This window comes from Pleurodeles waltl, chromosome 2_2 (assembly GCF_031143425.1).
Source record: "Pleurodeles waltl isolate 20211129_DDA chromosome 2_2, aPleWal1.hap1.20221129, whole genome shotgun sequence".
Classification (NCBI taxonomy): Eukaryota; Metazoa; Chordata; class Amphibia; order Caudata; family Salamandridae; genus Pleurodeles; species Pleurodeles waltl.
The window spans coordinates 1177975023-1177995876 of NC_090439.1; the positions used below are offsets into that span (position 1 = coordinate 1177975023).

A 20854-nucleotide genomic window follows, 5' to 3' on the forward strand; every position below is an offset into this window, starting at 1 on the left:
CCTGTTTTTCCTGACCTGTTTTTGTTGGCTTTTGAACTCTCAGCACTTTACCACTGCTAACCAGTGCTAAAGTGCATATGCTCTCTGCGTAAATTGTACCATTAATTGGTTTATCCATGATTAGCATATTTGATATACTAGTAAGTCCCTAGTAAAGTGCACTAGAGGTGCCCAGGGCCTGTAAATAAATTGCTACTAGTGGGCCTGCAGCACTGATTGTGCCACCTATATAAGTAGCACTGTAATCATGTCTCAGACCTGCCACTGCAGTGTCTGTGTGTGCAGTTTCAAACTGTAAATCCGACTTGGCAAGTGTCCCCACTTGCCAGGCCTAACCCTTCCCTTTTCCTACATGTAAGACACCCCTAAGGTAGCCCTTAGGTAGCCCCAGGGGCAGGGTGCAGTGTATGGTTGAGGTAGGACATATAACAATGGTGGTCATTACAACCCTGGTGGACGGTGTTAAAGCGGCGGTAAAACCGCCAACAGGCCGGCGGTAAAAAAATTGGAATTATGACTGTGGCGGAAACCGCCAACAAAGACAGCCACTTTAACACTCCGACCGCCACGGCGGTACAGACAAACAGCGCGGCGGTCACCGCCAACAGACAGGCGGAGGACAATGTACCGCCCACAGTATCACAACCTACCAATGCGCCACCTTTTCCTGGGTGGATTCACCGCGGATAACAACACGGCTGAAACAGCCATTTCAAAGGGAAAACGCTCACCTCTACACACTGCACGAGGAACAACTACACCATAGAGCCGGAACTCCATATTCTGCCAGCGATAGGCTTCCTGCTCCTATACGAGGATCATCAACGCCGGCGGCGAAGACCATGGTGAGTACTGCACCTACGACATAGGGGAGGGGGAGGCAAAAACACAGGGACACACACAACCAGTATCCCGACCCCCACCCCGACCCTCACCCACTACAACACACACACCAATGCATATCTATACATTACAGTAACACCCCCAACCCCCCCGGAAGAATGCAAGACAAAAGGAAATGAGTTGAACCATTGTAACATATCAAAATACAGTAAGCAAATATATACATATATATACATATATATATATACACATTAAACAAAATATACACCACGATTAGTAGTGCAGGTAATGCACCATTCATTGTCCGTGGACCACTGGGCCCAAAATGCATGGGAGAGGCCCACACAAGATACCCGATCAAAACGGAGAGAAAACTGCAGGGGCATCAGATAGAAATACAACAGGCACCTCAGGGGGAAGGGAAGGGGGGCACCTCAACCGGATGAGTGCACCACGCCAGATCCACGAGGGGGCTCCATGCCCATTGATGTATCCTGGGGAGTGCAAAGCCACAGTCTCTCAAGTCTCTCCAGTGGGTGGTTTGCCCACTGTTCAATCCTGGGGAGTGCAAAGCCACAGTCTCTCAAGTCTCTGCAGTGGGTGGTTTGCTCACTGCTCAATCCTGGGGAGTGCAAAGCCACAGTCTCTCAAGTCTCTGCAGTGGGTGGGTTGCCCACTGTATCATCCTGTGGAGTGCAAAGCCACAGTCTCTCAAGTCTCTGCATTGGGTGAGTTGCCCACTGTACCATCCTGGGGAGTGCAAAGCCACAGTCTCTCAAGTCTCTACAGTGGGTGGGTTGCCCACTGCTCAATCCTGGGGAGTGCAAAGCCACAGTCTCTCAAGTCTCTGCAGTGGGTGGGTTGCCCCCTGTACCATCCTGAGGAGTGCAAAGCCACAGTCTCTCAAGTCTCTACAGTGGGTGGTTTGCCCACTGTTCAATCCTGGGGAGTGCTAAGCCACAGTCTCTCAAGTCTCTGCAGTGGGTGAGTTGCCCACTGTACCATCCTGGGGAGTGCAAAGCCACAGTCTCTCAAGTCTCTACACTGGGTGGGTTGCCCACTGCTCAATCCTGGGGAGTGCAAAGCCACAGTCTCTCAAGTCTCGGCAGTGGGTGGGTTGCCCACTGTACCATCCTGGGGAGTGCAAAGCCACAGTCTCTCAAGTCTCTCCAGTGGGTGGTTTGCCCACTGTTCAATCCTGGGGAGTGCAAAGCCACAGTCTCTCAAGTCTCTGCAGTGTGTGGGTTGCCCACTGTACCATCCTGGGGAGTGCAAAGCCACAGTCTCTCAAGTCTCTACAGTGGGTGGTTTGCCCACTGTCCCATCCTGGGGAGTGCAAAGCCACAGTCTCTCAAGTGGATAACAGTCTCCACTGGTTCTGGAGGGGGACTGGTGCCCAGAGTGCAGCACACACCCTGTGATGGTCCCAGTTGCGTCACTGCCCCTGCCGCAAATGGGCTAGCGGTGCATTCCATGGCGGTCTTTGCCCTGTTCAGCGGTCCCTGGCCTGTTCAGCGGTGCTTGCGTTGCCAGTGTCAGACCTGTTCAGCGGTGCATTCCATGGTGGTCTTTGCCCTGTTCAGCGGCCCCCGGCCTGTTCAGCGGTGCTTGCCAGGGCAGTCCTTCATTGCTCAGCAGGGCTGTGGCTGGCGGTCCTTGATGGGTCAGCTGGGCTGTGGCTTGCGGGGCCCTCAAGGCCAGCTGGGCTGTGGTTGTCGGTGGCCTCCTGGCCAGTGACTCTGGGGCTGGCGGTGGCCTCCTGGGCAGTGAGTCTGGGGCTGGCGGTGGCCTTCTGGGCAGTGACTCTGGGGCTGGCCTCCTGGGCAGTGACTCTGGCTGTGGCCTCCTGGCCAGTGGCGATGGGGCTGGCCTCCTGGGCAGTGACTCTGGCGGTGGCCTTCTGGCCAGTGATGATGGGGCTGGCCGTGGCCTCCTGGGCAGCGGGGATGATGGCGGTCCTCTCCGCTGTGCTGCTCCTCCCAGACTTTGGAGATTTCTTCTGCCCCTTCCCCACCTTGGGAGGAGTCACAGCTGAGTCGACACTCCCCCCGGGACCCTTGTGAGCAGCTTTGCTGGCTGGAGTCTTCCCCCTCTCCCGCCGGGCACTGTCCAACTTCTGGTGGTTCACGGGGGGGGACTGGCTGTGCTGTGGCTCTGTGCCACACTGGCTGTCCTGGTGGGCAGTGCACTCCACATACCTGTAACAACAGGCACCACTGGGCCCGGAGATTTTTGGGCTGAGGTGCTAGTACGGGACCTATGAGTTGGACGGGGGGTGGTGGTAAATAGGTTAAGGTGGGCCAGGAAAAGTTTTTGGGAGACACTGGGACGGGTAGATGGAGGGGGTTTGGGAGTGGAGGAAGAGGTGGTGGTTGTAGGATGTGTAAGTTTTGTGCATTTGGGTGCAGGTGCATGGGCTGGAGGCTGTCGTGAGGTGGATGGCTGTTGGGTGGGTGTGTGTCCTAGCCTACGGAACTCGCCCTGGCCTAGGGAAACCCACAGCCCTCCTCCCCCACCCAGACACCTTCACTGCACGCAAAGTCCCCTGAATGATGTTGTACTCACCCCCTTGTGTCTGCTGTGATGCCCTCAAGCGCCCATCCAACTCAGGGTAGACCACCGCCAGGATCCGGAACATCAGGGGGATCATGGTTTGACGTGCACCCCTCCCACGTTGGGAGGCCATCCCCAGCTGAGCCTCCGCCGTCTTCTTGCTCCAGCGGCGAATGCCCTCCCATCTTTTCCGGCAGTGGGTGCTCCGTCTGTGGTGGACCCCCAGGGTCCAGACGTCCTTGGCGATGGCACACCAAACATCCTTCTTCTGGTGGGCGCTGACCTACATGACATGTACAGGGGAAGAAGAGAAGTCATTAACAACTGCACCGTCTAAGTGAGTGGCCCACATCCCTACCCTTGCCATGTGGCACATGCATTTACAGTCCTTCATGCACACAGAACTGTGCCCCCTTCATTCTTACAACCAGCCCTCTCCACACAGGCACAGCCCATACAACATGCTCCCTGTGTACTTACCTGTTGGTCTGGAGGACTGTAGAGTAGCGTGTACTGGGGAAGGACCCCGTCCACGAGCTTCTCCAACTCCTCTGCAGTGAAGGCAGGGGCCCTTTCCCCAGACGCACGAGCCATTGTCTCTTCCAGACCGAGGTCACAGCAGCACTTGCAGTGTAGGTCCTCTCCTGTCGAAGATAATGTATCGAGTGATTCAACAGATAGAAAATGGAGGTCACATCCGCGGCGGTGCGTACCATCACCGCCGGCGTACATCATTATTGGCTCCTGGGACCCAGAGGGTCCAATGTTAACCAATGGAGCATTGCGCCGCGGTCTTCGACCGCCTACCGCGATGGTGTACAACGCCAGCACAGTTACCTCACATCCCATTGTCCCAGTTTAGAGGTCAGGCAGCCGCCATTTCAGGGCCCACATGCCCTAATTACCAACTGCGTCACACAGACCTAGGCCTTGTCGCACAACACAAATACAGGCCACATTTTGTGTATGAATGTTGATCTGTGTAGACTGTGGGTACATATCTCTGAGTTGTTTGACTCTGTGGTCACTGTTGTCATTCCTATGCACCGTCCGCTGGGACATGTGAGGAGATGGCGGAATCCTCCGGTGTACGGACCGCTGGTGGACCTGTCGACAATGGAGGAAAGATATTTGATCATCACCTACAGGTTGGACCGTGCCACAATCCAGGAACTGTGTGCCCAGTTGGAGCCTGACCTGATGTCAGCAATCCGCCATCCCACAGGGATCCCCCCTCAAGTGCAGGTGCTATCAGTGCACCATTTCCTTGCAAGTGGGTCATTTCAAACAACAGTGGCCATGGCATCAGGGATGTCCCAGCCTATGTTTTCCAATGTGTTGTCCAGAGTGTTGTCTGCCCTGCTGAAACACATGCGGACCTACATCGTTTTCCCTCAGGTGAAGGATTTGCCTACAGTTAAGGTGAATTCTATGCCCTTGGACATATCCCTAACATCATAGGTGCCCTTGATGGGACCCATGTAGCTCTGGTCCCCCCCTCACAGGAGTGAGCAGGTGTACAGGAACCGGAAGAGTTATCATTCAATGAATGTACAGATGGTATGTTTGGCAGACCAGTACATCTCCTAGGTAAGTGCTATGTTCCCTGGCCCTGTGCATGACACCTGCGGAATAGCAGCATCCTTTATGTGATGGGTTAACTCCAGAGGCACCGGGTGTGGCTATTAGGGGACTCTGGTTATCCCAACCTGCCATGGCTTCTGACCCCAGTGAGGAATCCCAGGACCAGGGCAGAGGAACGCTACAATGAGGCCCATGGGCGGACTAGGAGGGTGATCGAACGCACCTTTGGCCTCCTGAAGGCCAGATTCAGGTGCCTGCATATGACAGGTGGATCCCTATTCTACTCACCAAAGACGGTGTGCCAGATCATCGTGGCCTGCTGTATGCTTCACAACTTGGCTTTGCGACAACAGGTGCCTTTTCTGCAGGAGGATGGTCCAGATGACGGTGTTGTGGCAGCTGTGGAGCTTGTGGACAGTGATGAGGAGGAAGCAGAGGAAGAAGACATTGACAACAGCGACTCAGTTATCCAGCAATATTTCCAGTGACACACAGGTGAGAACACATTCCTGCCTAATAAAGTACTTTCACACTTCTACCTCTATCCTGTATGTCGATTTCAACCAGTATATGGTAACTGAGTTGTACATTTCCCTTACGGTTTCACAGGTGTGGTTTCCAACGTGTGTCATCTGCTTAGATTCCTCATGGACTTGAGATGTGTGACATAGGTATGTTGACATTACATTTGAAAACGCATTTTGTCACTGTCATTGCTGACACACATTTTCGAAATCACAGATTGACTCCAGATTGTTTTGTGCTTCAAGGGTGTTTATTGAAGTGCTAAATATTGGAGGGGGGTTGTAACATGGTCCTCACCATGGTGGAGGAATGTCCATGGCAGAGTCCAGTCTATTAGTCTCACAGGTGCATTGCCCATATGGGCATAGGAAGTGGAGCTGGGGCAGTTTAAATATGGACAGGGTGACAAAGTGGGACTGTGGGATGACAATCAGGGTGGTCTCATTTCTTGGCGGGGGTCTTGGCATCGTGCTCTGTATTGTTCCTGGATCTCAGGGACCGCTTGCAGGGTGGTTCTCCGTCTGCAGGGGGTGGGGTGCTGGTGTGGTGGTCCTGTGGCGGTGCGTCCTGCCCACTAGCGCAGGTGGAGGTGGTGGGCAGTTCATCGTCCATGCTAGTGTCAGGGGCCCCTTGTAGTGCCACAGTATCCCTCCTGGTGTTGAGTATTTCCTTCAGCACCCCTACGATGGTGCACAGGGCGGAGCTGATGGTTCTGAGTTCCTCCCTGAACCCCAAATACTGTTCCTCCTGCATGCGCTGGGTCTCCTGAAACTTGGCCAGTACTGCTGCCATCGTCTCCTGGGAGTGGTGGTATGCTCCCATCATGGAGGAGAGGGCCTCGTGGAGAGTGGGTTCCCTAGGCCTGTCCGCCCCCTGTCGCACAGCAGCCCTCCCAGTTCCCCTGTGTTCCTGGGCCTCCGTCCCCTGGACCGTGTGCCCACTACCACTACCCCAGGTCCCTGTTGTTGTTGGGGTAGTGGGTTATCCTGGGTTCCCTGTAGTGGTGGACACACAGCTGATTGACGCATCCTGGGGACGGAGGTATGGGCCCGCTGGGTGGGTGCTGTGCTGGTGTTACCAGAGGGTGGAAGCTCTGTGGTGGCCTGTGGGGAACCGACTGTCCCTAGGCCCACGATGCTCCTGGCTGGTAATCTGGATCCAGTTGGACAAAGCTGCTGTCATCACTGTGGGCCTCTTCTGTGTGTGGGGTGGAGATGTCTGGACCCTCCTGTCTGGTGACGTTGGGTAGGGGTCCTGCAGGGGTGTAAAAGCATTATTATTGCATCTGTGTGTGTCATGATGTGCAATGGGTGGGTGACCCTGTACCCCAGTGCTGGCATTCCTGTGTGGGGGCTTGTGTGATGATGGTTGAGGGGGGTGTTATGGGTATGTGCAGTGGGCATTCTTTAGTGATGGGTGTCCATGCTTTGTTGTGTCATGCAGGGCTTGGTGCTTGGTGGTTTGTGTTATTAGTACATTTGTGAGGAGTTGGAGTGATAGGGGAGGGGGCGAGGGTGGGGGTCTGTGATAGCATGCAGGTAGGGTGGGGGATATGATAGTTAAGATTTTACTTACCAGAGTCCATTCCTCCACCGACTCCTGCGAGGCCCTCAGGAGGCAGAATTGCCAAGACCTGCTCCTCCCATGTTGTTATTTGTGGGTGAGGAGTTGGGGGTCCGTCGCCAGTCCGCTGTACCGCGATGTGGTGTCTTGAGACCACGGAAAGCACCTTTCCCCGTAGGTCGTTCCACCTCTTCCTGATGTCGTCCCGATTTCTTGGGTGCTGTCCCACTGCGTTGACCCTGTGGACTATTCTTCGCCATAGCTCCATCTTCCTTGCAATTGAGGTGTGCTGCACTTGTTCTCCAAATAGCTGTGGCTCTACTCGGACGATTTCCTCCACCATGACCCTGAGCTCCTCCTCCGAGAACCTGGGGTGTCTTTGCCGTGCCATGGGGTGGTGTAGGTGATGTTTTGGGTGGTGTATGTGGTGATAAGTGTGGTGATATGTAGTGGTGTGTGGTGTTTTGTGCGTGGAAGTAGTGTGGGTGATGGTCTTGTGCGCATGTGGATGCTTGGTAGTAGTTTGTAGTGTCTCTATCTGGCCTTCTTTCTGTGTTTTTGTCGTAGGGGTTTGTGGGTGATGTGGGTGTGTGTTTTATATTGTATCGGGTGTGTGGGAGTGGTGTGTGTATGTGTATCAGGTGTGTGTATTTCGAATTGTCCAATGTAGTTGTGTTTTGTAAATGTGTGTGTATTTTGAGCGCAACGGTGTGTACCGCCAATGGAATTACGAGGTTGAAAGACCGACGCGTGGATTCGTGTGTCGTGACAGTGTGGGCGTATTTCTGTTGGCGTGACGGTGGAGGTTTTTTTGTCACCAGTTTATCACTGACCTTTGGTGTGGCGGACTTGTGTGGGTGTCTGGATTTTGTCGGATATCGAGATGTGGGTCGTAATAGCTGTGGCGGTCTTTTGCACGGCGGTAAGCGGCTTCTACCGCCAATGTTTTAATGACCCCCAATGTGTCTTGTATCTCCTGACAGTGTGTAGGAAAGTACCATCTTGCCTGGCATGTTACCCCCATTTTTCACTGTATATATGTTGTTTTAGTTGTATGTGTCACTGGGACCCTGGTAACCCAGGGCCCCAGTGCTCATAAGTGTGCCTGAATGTGTTACCTGTGTAGTGACTAACTGTCTCACTGAGGCTCTGCTAATCAGAACCTCAGTGGTTATGCTCTCTCATTTCTTTCCAAATTGTCACTGACAGGCTAGTGACCATTTTTCCAATTTACATTGGCTTACTGGAACACCCTTATAATTCCCTAGTATATGGTACTGAGGTACCCAGGGTATTGGGGTTCCAGGAGATCCCTATGGGCTGCAGCATTTCTTTTGCCACCCATAAGGAGCTCTGACAATTCTTACACAGGCCTGCCACTGCAGCCTGAGTGAAATAACGTCCACGTTATTTCACAACCATTTTACACTGCACTTAAGTAACTTATAAGTCACCTATATGTCTAACCTTTACCTGGTAAAGGTTAGGTGCAAAGTTACTTAGTGTGAGGGTACCCTGGCACTAGCCAAGGTGCCCCCACATTGTTCAGAGCCAATTCACTGAACTTTGTGAGTGCGGGGACACCATTACACGCGTGCACTACATATAGGTCACTACCTATATGTAGCTTCACCATGGTAACTCCGAATATGGCCATGTAACATGTCTATGATCATGGAATTGCCCCCTCTATGCCATCCTGGCATTGTTGGTACAATTCCATGATCCCAGTGGTCTGTAGCACAGACCCTGGTACTGCCAGACTGCCCTTCCTGGGGTTTCACTGCAGCTGCTGCTGCTGCCAACCCCTCAGTCAGGCATCTGCCCTCCTGGGGTCCAGCCAGGCCTGGCCCAGGATGGCAGAACAAAGAACTTCCTCTGAGAGAGGGTGTAACATCCTCTCCCTTTGGAAAATGGTGTGAAGGCAGGGGAGGAGTAGCTTCCCCCAGCCTCTGGAAATGCTTTGTTGGGCACAGATGTGCCCAATTCTGCATAAGCCAGTCTACACCGGTTCAGGGACCCCTTAGCCCCTGCTCTGGCGCGAAACTGGACAAAGGAAAGGGGAGTGACCACTCCCCTGACCTGCACCTCCCCTGGGAGGTGTCCAGAGCTCCTCCAGTGTGCTCCAGACCTCTGCCATCTTGGAAACAGAGGTGCTGCTGGCACACTGGACTGCTCTGAGTGGCCAGTGCCACCAGGTGACGTCAGAGACTCCTTGTGATAGGCTCCTTCAGGTGTTAGTAGCCTTTCCTCTCTCCTAGGTAGCCAAACCCTCTTTTCTGGCTATTTAGGGTCTCTGTCTCTGGGGAAACTTCAGATAACGAATGCATGAGCTCAGCCGAGTTCCTCTGCATCTCCCTCTTCACCTTCTGATAAGGAATCGACCGCTGACCGCGCTGGAAGCCTGCAAACCTGCAACATAGTAGCAAAGACGACTACTGCAACTCTGTAACGCTGATCCTGCCGCCTTCTCGACTGTTTTCCTGCTTGTGCATGCTGTGGGGGTAGTCTGCCTCCTCTCTGCACCAGAAGCTCCGAAGAAATCTCCCGTGGGTCGACGGAATCTTCCCCCTGCAACCGCAGGCACCAAAAAGCTGCATCTCCGGTCCCTTGGGTCTCCTCTCAGCACGACGAGCGAGGTCCCTCGAATCCAGCGACACCGTCCAAGTGACCCCCACAGTCCAGTGACTCTTCAGCCCAAGTTTGGTGGAGGTAAGTCCTTGCCTCACCTCGCTGGGCTGCATTGCTGGGAACCGCGACTTTGCAAGCTACTCCGGCCCCTGTGCACTTCCGGCGGAAATCCTGTGTGCATAGCCAAGCCTGGGTCCACGGCACTCTAACCTGCATTGCACGACTTTCTAAGTTGGTCTCCGGCGACGTGGGACTCCTTTGTGCATCTTCGGCGAGCACCGTTTCACGCATCCTTGTAGTGCCTGTTTCTGGCACTTCTCCGGGTGCTACCTGCTTCAGTGAGGGCTCTTTGTCTTGCTCGACGTCCCCTCTCTCTGCAGGTCCAATTTGCGACCTTCTGGTCCCTCCTGGGCCCCAGCAGCGTCCAAAAACGCCAACCGCACGACTTGCGTGTAGCAAGGCTTGTTGGCGTCCATCCGGCGGGAAAACACTTCTGCACGACTCTCCAAGGCGTGCGGGATCCATCCTCCAAAGGGGAAGTCTCTAGCCCTTGTCGTTCCTGCAGTATTCACAGTTCTTCAGCCTAGTAAGAGCTTCTTTGCACCAACCGCTGGCATTTCTTGGGCATCTGCCCATCTCCAAGCTGCTTGTGACTTTTGGACTTGGTCCCCTTGTTCCACAGGTACCTTCAGACAGGAATCCATTGTTGTTGCATTGCTGATTTGTGTTTTCCTTGCATTCTCCCTCTAACACGACTATTTTGTCCTTAGGGGAACTTTAGTGCACTTTGCACTCACTTTTCAGGGTCTTGGGGAGGGTTATTTTTCTAACTCTCACTATTTTCTAATAGTCCCAGCGACCCTCTACAAGGTCACATAGGTTTGGGGTCCATTCGTGGTTCGCATTCCACTTCTGGAGTATATGGTTTGTGTTGCCCCTATCCCTATGTTTCCCCATTGCATCCTATTGTAACTATACATTGTTTGCACTGTTTTCTAAGACTATACTGCATATTTTTGCTATTGTGTATATATATCTTGTGTATATTTCCTATCCTCTCACTGAGGGTACACTCTAAGATACTTTGGCATATTGTCATAAAAATAAAGTACCTTTATTTTTAGTATAACTGTGTATTGTGTTTTCTTATGATATTGTGCATATGACACTAAGTGGTACTGTAGTAGCTTCACACGTCTCCTAGTTCAGCCTAAGCTGCTCTGCTAAGCTACCATTATCTATCAGCCTAAGCTGCTAGACACCCTATACACTAATAAGGGATAACTGGGCCTGGTGCAAGGTGCAAGTACCCCTTGGTACTCACTACAAGCCAGTCCAGCCTCCTACATTGGTTGTGCAGCGGTGGGATAAGTGCTTTGAGACTACTTACCACTCTTGTCATTGTACTTTTCATGAGAGAAAAATATACAAAACAAGGTCAGTGTATATACACATAGCCAAAAAGTTTTGCATTTCCTCTTTTCACTCTTTTCTAAGTGCTGAAAAGTACTTCTAAACTTTCAAAAAGTTCTTAAAAGTTTAAAAAGTTTTTTTCTGTCTTTCCAAAAAGTTCTGAAAACTTTTTTCTCTTTGTCTATCACTTTAACTCTCTCTAAAAATGTCTGGCACAGGCCAAAAAGTTGAACTGTCCAAACTTGCATATGATCACCTTAGCTGGAAAGGAGCAAGGAGTCTCTGCATAGAGAGAGGTTTGAGTGTAGGGAAGAATCCTTCCTTAGAACTGTTAATTAATATGCTTAGAGTACAGGATAAGGCCATAAGTGCCCAATCTGTAGAAAAAGTAGCTAATGGTTCTCAATCTGATCCAGGGACTCCCCCAGGAAAAGGTTCAGGAAAGAAACTTCTCAGCCTGCCCATTACTAGACAGTCTAGCATAGTTGGTACAGAGGTTGAATCACACCATACTGATGGTGTGCTCTCACATTATACTGGTAGCCAAGCTGTTAGGGTGCCCTCTGTAAGGGACAGGTCTCCTTCTGTTCATTCCCATCATACCTCTGTATCTAGAAATGTCCCTCCCACCCACCCTGATGACAGATTGTTAGAAAGGGAGCTCAATAGATTGAGAGTGGAGCAAACCAGACTGAAGCTCAAGAAGCAACAGCTGGATTTGGATAGACAGTCTTTAGAAATAGAGAGGGAAAGACAGAAGATGGGTTTAGATACCCATGCTGGCAGCAGCAGTATTCCCCATAGTCATCCTGCAAAAGAGCATGATTCCAGGAATCTGCATAAGATAGTTCCCCCTTACAAGGAGGGGGATGACATTAACAAGTGGTTTGCTGCACTTGAGAGGGCCTGTGCTGTACAGGATGTCCCTCAAAAGCAGTGGGCTGCTATCCTATGGCTATCATTTACTGGAAAAGGTAGGGATAGGCTCCTTACTGTAAAAGAAAATGATGCTAACAATTTCCAAGTTCTTAAGAATGCACTCCTGGATGGTTATGGCTTGACCACTGAACAGTACAGGATAAAGTTCAGAGATACCAAAAAGGAGTCTTCACAAGACTGGGTTGATTTCATTGACCAGGCAGTGAAGGCCTTGGAGGGGTGGTTACATGGCAGTAAAGTTACTGATTATGACAGCCTGTATAACTTGATCCTGAGAGAGCATATTCTTAATAATTGTGTGTCTGATTTGTTGCACCAGTACTTGGTGGACTGTGATCTGACCTCTCCCCAAGAATTGGGAAAGAAGGCAGACAAATGGGTCAGAACAAGAGTGAACAGAAAAGTTCATACAGGGGGTGACAAAGATGGCAACAAAAAGAAGGATGGTAAGTCTTCTGACAAGGGTGGGGACAAATCTAAAAACGAGTCTTCATCAGGCCCACAAAAACACTCTGGTGGGGGTGGTGGGTCCAAATCCTCCTTTAATCAGAACAAGGAAAAGAAACCATGGTGCTATTTATGTAAAATAAAAGGCCATTGGACAACAGATCCCAGTTGTCCAAAGAAAGGCACCACAGCTCCTACCACTACAACCCCTACTGCTACACCTAGTGTCCCTACTAATAGCAGTGGTGGTGGGAGCAAACCTACTAATAGCCAATCCAAGGGAGTAGCTGGGCTCACTTTTGGTAATTTAGTTGGGGTTGGTCTAATTAGGGAGACCACAGAGGCTACTTTAGTCTCTGAAGGGGCTATTGACTTAGCCACTTTGGTTGCTTGCCCCCATAACTTGGAGAAGTACAAGCAACTAACCCTAATAAATGGTGTTGAGGTCCAGGCCTACAGGGACACAGGTGCCAGTGTCACAATGGTGATTGAGAAACTGGTGCACCCTGAACAACACATACTTGGACACCAGTACCAAGTAACCGATGCTCACAACATAACACAAAGCCACCCCATGGCTGTTGTAAATCTCAACTGGGGGGGGGTATCTGGTCCAAAGAAAGTTGTGGTAGCTTCAGATTTACCTGTAGACTGTCTATTAGGGAACGATTTGGAGACATCAGCTTGGTCAGATGTGGAGTTGGAGGCCCATGCAGCAATGCTGGGCATCCCAGGGCATATTTTTGCTTTGACAAGGGCTCAGGCCAAAAAGCAAAAAGGACAGGGAAGCTTGGATCCTGGAACAATGGACCAAGTGCTCCCTAAAGCTAGGGCTAGTAGAAGCAAACCACTTCCTACTATCCCTCCCTCTACAGTGGATTCTACTTCTGAGGAAGAAGAATTCCCTCCCTGTGCAGAACCTACACCAGAGGAGCTGGAAGCAGACACTGCTGAGCTTTTGGGTGAAGGGGGGCCTGCCAGAGAGGAGCTGAGTGTGGCACAGCAAACCTGTCCCACATTAGAGGGTCTCAGACAGCAAGCTGTCAAACAGGCTAATGGGGATGTCAGTGACTCACACAGAGTTTACTGGGAGGACAACCTCTTGTACACTGAGCATAGGGATCCTAAACCTGGAGCTGCCAGGAGATTAGTGATTCCTCAGGAGTACAGAAAGTTCCTCCTAACACTGGCACATGACATTCCCTTAGCTGGGCACCTGGGTCAAATGAAAACTTGGGACAGATTGGTACCACTGTTTCATTGGCCTAGGATGTCTGAGGACACAAAAGAATTTTGTAAGTCCTGTGAAACCTGTCAAGCCAGTGGCAAGACAGGTGGCACCCCAAAGGCACCCCTTATCCCACTGCCTGTGGTTGGGGTTCCCTTTGAAAGGGTAGGGGTTGACATAGTTGGCCCCCTTGACCCTCCTACTGCTTCAGGCAATAGGTTTATCTTGGTGGTAGTGGACCATGCCACAAGATATCCTGAAGCTATTCCTTTAAGGACCACTACAGCTCCTGCAGTGGCAAAGGCCCTCCTGGGAATATTTTCCAGGGTGGGCTTCCCAAAGGAAGTAGTATCAGACAGGGGAAGCAATTTCATGTCTGCATACTTAAAGGCCATGTGGAAGGAGTGTGGTGTAACGTACAAGTTCACAACACCCTATCATCCACAAACAAATGGACTGGTGGAGAGATTTAATAAAACTCTCAAAGGCATGATTATGGGACTCCCTGAAAAACTCCGCAGGAGATGGGATTTCCTTCTACCATGCCTCCTTTTTGCCTACAGGGAGGTACCCCAGAAAGGAGTGGGCTTCAGCCCCTTTGAACTTCTTTTTGGACACCCTGTTAGGGGTCCACTCACACTTGTAAAGGAGGGTTGGGAACAACCTTTAAAAGCTCCTAAGCAGGATATTGTGGATTATGTACTTGGCCTCAGATCAAGGATGGCTGAGTACATGAAAAAGGCCAGTAAAAACCTTCAGGCCAGCCAAGAGCTCCAGAAGCAATGGCATGATCAGAAGGCTGTTTTGGTTCAGTACCAACCAGGGCAGAAAGTGTGGGTCTTGGAGCCTGTGGCCCCAAGAGCACTCCAAGATAAATGGAGTGGACCCCACACAATTGTTGAAAAGAAGGGTGAAGTCACCTACTTGGTTGACTTAGGCACTGCCAGGAGTCCCCTTAGGGTGCTCCATGTCAACCGCCTGAAACCCTACTATGACAGGGCTGATCTCACCCTGCTCATGGCAACAGATGAGGGACAGGAAGAAGACAGTGATCCTCTACCTGATCTCTTCTCTTCCACAGAACAAGATGCTCTTGTGGAAGGTGTAGTTTTGGCTGATTGTCTTACTGCTGAGCAGAAAGATAATTGCATAAATCTCCTAGGACAATTTTCAGAACTCTTCTCCATTGTGCCAGGCACCACTTCTTGGTGTGAGCACACTATAGATACTGGAGACAGTTTACCTGTCAAAAGTAAGATCTATAGGCAGCCTGACCATGTCAGGGACTGCATAAAGCAAGAAGTTCAGAAGATGTTGGAACTAGGAGTGGTTGAGCACTCTGACAGTCCATGGGCTTCTCCTGTGGTACTGGTACCAAAACCCAATTCTAAAGATGGAAAGAAGGAAATGAGGTTTTGTGTCGACTATAGAGGTCTCAACTTGGTAACCAAAACTGATGCTCACCCTATACCCAGGGCAGATGAGCTCATAGATACACTGGCATCTGCCAAGTATCTAAGCACTTTTGATTTGACTGCAGGGTATTGGCAGATCAAAATGTCAGAAGATGCTAAACCTAAGACTGCATTTTCTACCATTGGAGGACATTACCAGTTTACTGTAATGCCTTTTGGTTTGAAAAATGCACCTGCCACTTTTCAGAGGTTGGTGAACACAGTCCTGCAAGGGCTGGAAGCTTTCAGTGCAGCATATTTGGATGATATAGCTGTCTTTAGCTCCAGCTGGGATGATCACCTGGTCCACCTATGGAAAGTTTTGGAGGCCCTGCAAAAGGCAGGCCTCACTATCAAGGCTTCAAAGTGCCAGATAGGGCAGGGTAAGGTGGTTTATCTGGGACACCTTGTTGGTGGGGAACAGATTGCACCACTTCAGGGGAAAATCCAAACTATTATTGATTGGGTTCCCCCTACCACTCAGACTCAGGTGAGAGCCTTCCTAGGCCTCACTGGGTATTACAGGAGGTTCATTAAGAACTATGGCTCCATTGCAGCCCCTCTTAATGACCTCACATCCAAGAAAATGCCTAAAAAGGTATTATGGACAGCAAACTGTCAGAAAGCTTTTGAGGAGCTGAAGCAGGCCATGTGCTCTGCACCTGTCCTGAAAAGCCCTTGTTACTCTAAAAAATTCTATGTCCAAACTGATGCATCTGAATTAGGAGTAGGGGCAGTCCTATCACAACTTAATTCTGAGGGCCAGGATCAACCTGTTGCTTTTATTAGTAGAAGGTTGACCCCTAGAGAAAAGCGTTGGTCTGCCATTGAGAGGGAGGCCTTTGCTGTGGTCTGGGCTCTGAAGAAGTTGAGGCCACACCTGTTTGGCACTCACTTCATTGTTCAGACAGACCACAAACCTCTACTTTGGCTAAAACAAATGAAAGGTGAAAATCCAAAATTGTTGAGGTGGTCCATATCCCTACAGGGAATGGACTATACAGTGGAACATAGACCTGGGAGTAGCCACTCCAATGCAGATGGACTCTCCAGATATTTCCACTTAGACAATGAAGACTCATCAGGTAATGGCTAGTCTTATTGTCCTTCGTTTGGGGGGGGGTTGTGTAGGAAAGTACCATCTTGCCTGGCATGTTACCCCCATTTTTCACTGTATATATGTTGTTTTAGTTGTATGTGTCACTGGGACCCTGGTAACCCAGGGCCCCAGTGCTCATAAGTGTGCCTGAATGTGTTACCTGTGTAGTGACTAACTGTCTCACTGAGGCTCTGCTAATCAGAACCTCAGTGGTTATGCTCTCTCATTTCTTTCCAAATTGTCACTGACAGGCTAGTGACCATTTTTACCAATTTACATTGGCTTACTGGAACACCCTTATAATTCCCTAGTATATGGTACTGAGGTACCCAGGGTATTGGGGTTCCAGGAGATCCCTATGGGCTGCAGCATTTCTTTTGCCACCCATAAGGAGCTCTGACAATTCTTACACAGGCCTGCCACTGCAGCCTGAGTGAAATAACGTCCACGTTATTTCACAGCCATTTTACACTGCACTTAAGTAACTTATAAGTCACCTATATGTCTAACCTTTACCTGGTAAAGGTTAGGTGCAAAGTTACTTAGTGTGAGGGCACCCTGGCACTAGCCAAGGTGCCCCCACATTGTTCAGAGCCAATTCACTGAACTTTGTGAGTGCGGGGACACCATTACACGCGTGCACTACATATAGGTCACTACCTATATGTAGCTTCACCATGGTAACTCCGAATATGGCCATGTAACATGTCTATGATCATGGAATTGCCCCCTCTATGCCATCCTGGCATTGTTGGTACAATTCCATGATCCCAGTGGTCTGTAGCACAGACCCTGGTACTGCCAGACTGCCCTTCCTGGGGTTTCACTGCAGCTGCTGCTGCTGCCAACCCCTCAGACAGGCATCTGCCCTCCTGGGGTCCAGCCAGGCCTGGCCCAGGATGGCAGAACAAAGAACTTCCTCTGAGAGAGGGTGTAACACCCTCTCCCTTTGGAAAATGGTGTGAAGGCAGGGGAGGAGTAGCCTCCCCCAGCCTCTGGAAATGCTTTGTTGGGCACAGATGTGCCCAATTCTGCATAAGCCAGTCTACACCGGTTCAGGGACCCCTTAGCCCCTGCTCTGGCGCGAAACTGGACAAAGGAAAGGGGAGTGACCACTCCCCTGACCTGCACCTCCCCTGGGAGGTGTCCAGAGCTCCTCCAGTGTGCTCCAGACCTCTGCCATCTTGGAAACAGAGGTGCTGCTGGCACACTGGACTGCTCTGAGTGGCCAGTGCCACCAGGTGACGTCAGAGACTCCTTGTGATAGGCTCCTTCAGGTGTTAGTAGCCTTTCCTCTCTCCTAGGTAGCCAAACCCTCTTTTCTGGCTATTTAGGGTCTCTGTCTCTGGGGAAACTTCAGATAACGAATGCATGAGCTCAGCCGAGTTCCTCTGCATCTCCCTCTTTACCTTCTGATAAGGAATCGACCGCTGACCGCGCTGGAAGCCTGCAAACCTGCAACATAGTAGCAAAGACGACTACTGCAACTCTGTAACGCTGATCCTGCCGCCTTCTCGACTGTTTTCCTGCTTGTGCATGCTGTGGGGGTAGTCTGCCTCCTCTCTGCACCAGAAGCTCCGAAGAAATCTCCCGTGGGTCGACGGAATCTTCCCCCTGCAACCGCAGGCACCAAAAAGCTGCATCTCCGGTCCCTTGGGTCTCCTCTCAGCACGACGAGCGAGGTCCCTCGAATCCAGCGACACCGTCCAAGTGACCCCCACAGTCCAGTGACTCTTCAGCCCAAGTTTGGTGGAGGTAAGTCCTTGCCTCACCTCGCTGGGCTGCATTGCTGGGAACCGCGACTTTGCAAGCTACTCCGGCCCCTGTGCACTTCCGGCGGAAATCCTGTGTGCACAGCCAAGCCTGGGTCCACGGCACTCTAACCTGCATTGCACGACTTTCTAAGTTGGTCTCCGGCGACGTGGGACTCCTTTGTGCAACTTCGGCGAGCACCGTTTCACGCATCCTCGTAGTGCCTGTTTCTGGCACTTCTCCGGGTGCTACCTGCTTCAGTGAGGGCTCTTTGTCTTGCTCGACGTCCCCTCTCTCTGCAGGTCCAATTTGCGACCTTCAGATCCCTCCTGGGCCCCAGCAGCGTCCAAAAACGCCAACCGCATGACTTGCGTGTAGCAAGGCTTGTTGGCGTCCATCCGGCGGGAAAACACTTCTGCACGACTCTCCAAGGCGTGGGGGATCCATCCTCCAAAGGGGAAGTCTCTAGCCCTTGTCGTTCCTGCAGTATTCACAGTTCTTCAGCCTAGTAAGAGCTTCTTTGCACCAACCGCTGGCATTTCTTGGGCATCTGCCCATCTCCAAGCTGCTTGTGACTTTTGGACTTGGTCCCCTTGTTCCACAGGTACCTTCAGACAGGAATCCATTGTTGTTGCATTGCTGATTTGTGTTTTCCTTGCATTCTCCCTCTAACACGACTATTTTGTCCTTAGGGGAACTTTAGTGCACTTTGCACTCACTTTTCAGGGTCTTGGGGAGGGTTATTTTTCTAACTCTCACTATTTTCTAATAGTCCCAGCAACCCTCTACAAGGTCACATAGGTTTGGGGTCCATTCGTGGTTCGCATTCCACTTCTGGAGTATATGGTTTGTGTTGCCCCTATCCCTATGTTTCCCCATTGCATCCTATTGTAACTATACATTGTTTGCACTGTTTTCTAAGACTATACTGCATATTTTTGCTATTGTGTATATATATCTTGTGTATATTTCCTATCCTCTCACTGAGGGTACACTCTAAGATACTTTGGCATATTGTCATAAAAATAAAGTACCTTTATTTTTAGTATAACTGTGTATTGTGTTTTCTTATGATATTGTGCATATGACACTAAGTGGTACTGTAGTAGCTTCACACGTCTCCTAGTTCAGCCTAAGCTGCTCTGCTAAGCTACCATTATCTATCAGCCTAAGCTGCTAGACACCCTATACACTAATAAGGGATAACTGGGCCTGGTGCAAGGTGCAAGTACCCCTTGGTAATCACTACAAGCCAGTCCAGCCTCCTACACAGTGACATACTGCCAAATTCGTTTTTCACTGTTGCAAGGCCTATCTCTCTCATAGGTTAACCCCTTCTGTGCCGTGACGTAATGGTTACGTTCAACGGCACAGTGCTCATGTGCCGAGGACATAACCTTTACGTCCTCGGCACTGAGCTCAGAGGGAGCGCCCCATGCTCCCTCTGTGGGATTCCCTGCCACCCCCCAAGGCAGGGATGGAAGGGGATGCCCTTCCCCTTCCACACCTTCCCCTCACCCCCCTAATGACGTCAGTGCGCGATCCCTCTCTGACATCATTACAGGGTGTCAGTCGCACTGGAAGCCAATTGCTTCCAGTGCGATCGAGGAGTTTCTCCTCCAGCGGGTGGGGGGTTTCAAACAAAGAGGCACCGGGGGAAAGGAAAGGGTTTTCCTTTCCCCCGGTGTCTCTTTGAGCATTCCTGCTGCCTGATCGCATTGCGATCAGGCAGCAGGAATGCCCATTAGACGCCAGGGATTTTTTTGTTTCGTTTAGATCTAATGTTTTTAGTGTCGGGGATCGGCCCCTTGGGCAAGGGTCACTCCCATTTGAGGGGCATGTTTGCTGTGGCCATTTCTTCCCCCAGTGGGGGCAGAAACCACTAGAACACCAGGGATTTTTGTCAAAATGTTTATTTATGTGGGGGGGGCACCCACTTGGGCAAGGGGTGCACCCCCAAGGTGGGCATTGAACTGTTGGCCATTTCTGCTCCCTTTGGGGGCAAATGGGCCTATTGTTTTAGGCCCATCTGCCCCCAAGGGGGGCAGAAGCCACTTAGACACCAGGGATAGTGTGTGTGTGTGTGTTAGTGGATGGAGGGGCTGCCCCTTGGGCAAGGGTCGCCCCCCCTTTGGGGGCATGTGTACCAAGGCCATTTCTGCCCCCCAGGGGACAGATAGGCCTATTATTTTTAGGCTGATCTGCCGCCAGGGATTGTTTTTTATATGTTTATTTATGTGGGGGGTGTCCCCTTGGGCAGAGGGCGCCCCCCCAAGGGGGGCATTGAACTGTTGGCCATTTCTGCCCCCCTTGGGGGCTGATGGACCACATTTTTTTTTAGGCCCATTGCCCCCAAGGGGGGCAGAAGCCAATTAGGCACCAGTGATAGTGTGTGTGTTTCTTTTTGTTTGGGGGTGGCCCCTTGGGCAAGGGTCGCTCCTCATGGGGACAGACTACTAAAGGTATTTTCTGCCACCCCTTGGGGCAGATAGGCCTATTTTTTAGTAGGCCCATCTGCCCCTATGGGGGGCAGAATCCACTTAGGCACCAATTTCTAAATGCTTGATAGTGGGGTGTTTGTCAACTGGCAAAGTATTTGCATTTGTGATAATTATTTTTTCTCCTTTTTGTTCTAGTTCAAAGCTTTTGCTTTCTTTGCTGTGGCTCCTTGGGGTTTTGGTGGTAGTTGACCTGCAGTTTGCATAGTTGTATGTTTTAGGTAAGTAAAAACAATTTACTCCAAAGGAGTATTGTTGCCATGCATGAATGACATTTTTGTAGGTGGTGTACTAAATGCACGATTGTGTGTGAAATTGTCCTTAG

The 20854-nt window shown here is 50.9% G+C and overlaps 1 non-coding gene across 1 annotated transcript; it reads right to left on the reverse strand.

Moving 5' to 3' along the window:
• Positions 1-20428: 20428 nt before the first annotated feature.
• LOC138283116 (small nucleolar RNA SNORA17) lies at positions 20429-20565 on the reverse strand. The gene has a single exon (XR_011201078.1). It is a non-coding gene; the product is annotated as a small nucleolar RNA SNORA17 (small nucleolar RNA).
• Positions 20566-20854: the final 289 nt, after the last annotated feature.